Genomic DNA, 4,721 nt, shown 5'->3' with positions numbered 1-4,721 from the left:
CACCCACTTCCCACTTAGCCCCGCCCCTGCCCGTGCAGCCACACCCACTTCCCACTTAGCCCCGCCCCTGCCCGTGCAGCCACACCCACTTCCCCCTCCTTCTCAGCCCCGCCCCTGTCCGTTCGGCCCCGCTCCTATGCTCAGGACGTTCGGGGTGTGTTCGGGGTGCATTCAGGCCAGAGCCCTTCAGGCACCTACCGCTCCTGCGTGGAAGGGATAAGGGGCTGGACCTCAGCCCCTCGTCTACCTGTCTGCTCCAATGCATGCCTTTGCTTTCGTATTTGACGGTTTGATTCAATTTTTGTTGTTGAGGTGGCCCTGGGCCACATTACGTGTTTCAGATGCGCAGGCTTACGCCTTGTCGTGTGTACACACTACCTCACAATCACCACCAGGAGTCGAGCCGTACGGTTGACACCCCCACCCCCACCCCTTTATCTCATTTAAGCATCTCCCAGCCCCCTCCCCTCTGGTAACCAGCATGGTTATGAGACTCTTAAGGGTTGCTTTGGTCTTTACCTTCCGCATTGGAGTGGAGTCATACGGTATTTTATTTAGCAGTGTTTTGATGGGTTGCCTAGGCTCACCATGGAGTGCTTAGGGAGACTAACAGGCTTGCAGTTGATTTCTACTTAAAAAAATAATACTAGGGCTTTCCCTGGCAGCACAACGGGTTAAAGCACCGCTTTATGAAGCCCTCTGAAGCCACTGCAACACGAGTTCGATCCTTGGCCAGGGAGCTGACCCACATGGCCCGGCAGACCTCTCCTGAAGTCACCGCTCGCTGCTCCCCTCAGCAATGTACTTTGTCAGTCTGCTTGTTCTGCTCCCCACTGTGTCTCTGGTGAATCCTCTCATTCACCACACCCCCGTGCCTGTACCCCAGTTCTGTAAGCATAAATAAATGTCTTTTAAAAATAATAATATTAGTGCTTAACATAGCGACTTGCCTTTGTTTCCTGGGATGTAGATGTTAATGGGATTATAAAATAAAGAGAGTGGCCTGGCAGGAGGCAGGAGGGTGGAGCTGGACGGTGGAGGAGCAGGGCCTGTCACAGAGCTCCCATGACCCAGTTAGATGCCCCCTAGTCTTCCTCGTGAAATGGAGGTCCTCATTTGCACTCCACTTGGGCTCACCTCAGAGGTGATTCAGTGAAAGAGCTCGTGGAAGGGATCTAAGTGCTGAGGATTTGTCATTTAACAGAACTTTGGAGAAGCAAAGTTGTGTCATGATGGAAGGAACTTTCCCTAATGAAGACAAGTCTCGGCTCCACCCCCCTCCGCACCCCCAACCCTGGTCTCTGTAATCAATTAGAGGCTGTGGAAACAGCCTTGGGATAAAGGGATGGGTGAGTGCAGAGAAGAAACGCAGAGACATCCTGGGAGCAGGGCCAGAGGGCTGACCCCTTGCTGATGCCCTCACCCTCACCCTCTTTCCACATCCATCTGCTGTGGGGCTGGGCAGAGCCCACTCCACTGGTGAGCAGCGCATTCATTAGGAGATGTTTATATTAACGCTTAACCGCTCTTCCCTTTCCTTACTCCTCTCGCAGAACAAGCCTTTCACTAGAGGCCGTTTTTTTTTTGTACCTCAGGTGCTCCCACATCTCAGCAGGGGGAGACAGAGTCCAGAGACCCTGCCCGCTGTCCCAGAGTGCCTCAGTTCATTTTATCACCACTGTAGACTTGTTTGCAAATGCCCTGGCTGCTTATTCTTCCCCAAGTTCTCAGTCCTTCCTGCTTCCCCACTTCTGTCACCTCTGGGGACAGCCCAGCCTGCCCCTGTGAACATTAATATTATCTGGACTTTCCCCACTTGGCTGCCAGAGGAATTGCTGCCTTAACTTCGCTCCAATCCTTCTCTCTTCACTTAGCTTCTCTCCACCCTGATCTGTCTTTTAGCTCCCTGGGGGTCTGCGTAGAGACCTGCACCCCTCTGTGCTGGGCAAAGTCAACCAACACCTGCAAGTCACTTATTCTCCACTAGCCCAACAACTGTTCCTTCTCTTAGCTGGAGTTGAGCTTGGAGTCATGGAGACAAGAGCTTAAGAGAGCTTATTCTGTCTCCTCCCAAGTATATTTTCTCTTGATATTCTAGAAGACCATGCGTCTTTCAGGCTCCACTGTGGAGATATCTAACCTTCCATTTTTTAAAAAAGGATTTATTTATTTATTTATTTGTGCACACAGAACTGGGGTGCAGGCCAGAGGTGCAGGGACAGTGAGCGGATTCACCAGAGACAGAGCGGGGAGCAGAACAGGCCAACTGACGAAGCACATTGCTGAGGAGAGCAGCGGGCGGGTCTGGAGAGGTCTGCTGCGCCATGTGGGTCACCTCCGGGGTGGGGATCGAACTCATGCTGAAGTGGCTTTAGCTTCTCAGTGCTGCGCTGTAACCCTCTGCGCCACCAGGGAGGGCCCTAATTTTCCATTTTATTGAAACTCTTCTCCAGCTATTGCTTTCTGACCTAATCTGGCAACCCTCCTTCTTTACTTTTGAAGATATCGACCACCTTCCCCAATGAACTCATTCTTCATTTTGAGCTCCCCTTTTTTTCCTCATCGTCAATCTCCAGAAAATTCTCCAGACAAGAGTATTTCATTTTATGTCTTCCAGAGGCTCTTGTCTGCTCTTCATTTTCAGCTGAGTCTAACCCATTTACTTTCCCATCATCTAACAGACCCCGTGAGTGGGGTGTAGAACTTTGCAGAGATTTCTTTTCATTTTTTCTGTTGCGTTCTAGTACTTCCTTGAGAAAATTCATTTTCCCACAGTTTTCTAAATCCTGTAGAGCACTCCCCAATACTTACCTTTATATAGAGGCCCAGCTGGTTGCTCATTTTCCAATCTTAAATTGACATAGTGAAGACACTATGTACCCGCTGGCAGCTCAACTCAGTACAGCAGGTCCTCAAAAAGTCAGTTCAATAATGCTGATGAAAGGGGGCGGGGGGAAATGGGTCCTGGGTGGAATCGGCATGTGGGTTTTCTCTGTGTGCTCTGGTTTCCTCTCATATTCCAAAGATTTGCACGTGGGTTCATCACTGTGCCAGTTACAGCGGTTGGGGGTGGGGAGTGCGCCCCATGAAGGAAGCATCTCCGGTGCAGGGCGGGGTCCCACCTTGAGCCCCAAGCTGCTGCCACTGGCTCTGGTCATCCTCCACCCTCAACTGCTGGAAGATGGACAGACAGCAGACAAGTTGGGGCTGTATGACACAGCGCGCAGACTCAGGTGATAGGTTTGTATTTTTGTGCCCAGAAGCAGGCTGTAGGATCTTAACTTTTTTTTTTTTTTTTAGTATTTATTTATTGATGCATACAGAACTGGGGTACAGGCCAGAAGTGTAGGGGGTGAGAGGATTCACCAGAGACAGAGTGGGGAGCAGAACAGGCGGATTGACTGGAATACACTGCTGAGGGAGAGGGAGCAGGAGGGAGACATTGCCATGTGGGTCACTCCCTGGCCGGGGATTGAACTTGTGCCGCAGTGGTTGCTGATAGCTACATGGTGCCACCAGGGAGGGCCCAGGACCATCCCTGTTGTCCACTTCAATGAGCCGATGGGAAAACCTCTCTCATGTTGTTTCATTTAAAGTCACAGTTTCCAAGAACCTGACAACATTCAGTGAGGACTTACTACTAGGACACTTTCTCACCCCAGTTCCTACAAACCTCATTGCCGGGGTCACGCGCCTGCTGGTGTCATCCCTCCACAGGTCTCCCCCCTACTGCAGAGTCCCCATAGATATCAAGGCATATTTTTGTTCTTCATGAACATTCCCCTCTCGTCCTGGCCCCTAACCGGAGCTGTCTCCTCAGTCCTGGTTTGTCCTGAGCTCACCGCCTCCAGCGTGCAGCCTGAAGGCCCGAGGCTCTCACTTCTCCCCTCTCTCCTTGTTGATGTCTAGATCACTCTCGCTCTTCCACTTCCTTCACTTTCCACCTCCAAGCCACCTTCCCCTACCTGAACTGTGTACATGGCTCCAGTTGGGGCACTCTGCTGCCTCTTTGCCTCCCTCCTGTCTAACCTTGTTGAGTGCTTTATTTATAGTGTTAGTCTTTGTTTTCTTATCAAAAGCAACTTGTTTACTTATTGGAGTAATTTTGGGGTCCTGCATGAATCCACCTCTCTAAGTAGAAAGTCTAAGAGCTATAGGTGGGATAATAATGAACACCTGTCTTCCCTGGTCTTTTTTTTTTTTTTAAAGATTTACTTGATAAAAAATATATATTTATTTGTTTATGCATACAAGAGATGGTGTGGAGGCCAGAGGTGTAGGGGGTGAGAGGATTCCCCAGAGACAGAGTGGGGAGCAGAACAGGCAGATCTACCGAAATCCACTGCTGAGGGGAGCAGCGGGGAGACAGGAGAGGTCTGCTGCGCCGTGTGGGTCAGTCTCTGGCCAGGGGATGGAACTCGTGCTGCAGTGGTAATGGCTTGACAGCGTTGAGCCTTTAACCCCTGTGCCACCCACGTTCTTGTTTAGATTCTTGATGACTGAGTCCAGCAGCCTTTGGTGGTTTTCACACCGTCACCGGAGCTAGTTTCTGTGTGGAGGGGACGTCCGTGGCGGCCAAGCACGTGGTAGTGGGACAGACAGACGTTTGCCCAGACATGTGCAGCTATACAGGTACCTGCCAGGTTCTCCCTGGTAGAATCTATCATGTAAACTTACATACTATTGGGGTGCTTGTGTCCCAATGATTCATTTGGGGAATT

This window comes from Condylura cristata, unplaced genomic scaffold (assembly GCF_000260355.1).
Source record: "Condylura cristata isolate star-nosed mole 26May11 unplaced genomic scaffold, ConCri1.0 scaffold00005, whole genome shotgun sequence".
In the NCBI taxonomy this organism is placed as follows: Eukaryota; Metazoa; Chordata; class Mammalia; order Eulipotyphla; family Talpidae; genus Condylura; species Condylura cristata.
The sequence above is the reverse complement of the archived record's forward strand: the minus strand, read 5'-3'. Positions refer to the sequence as shown.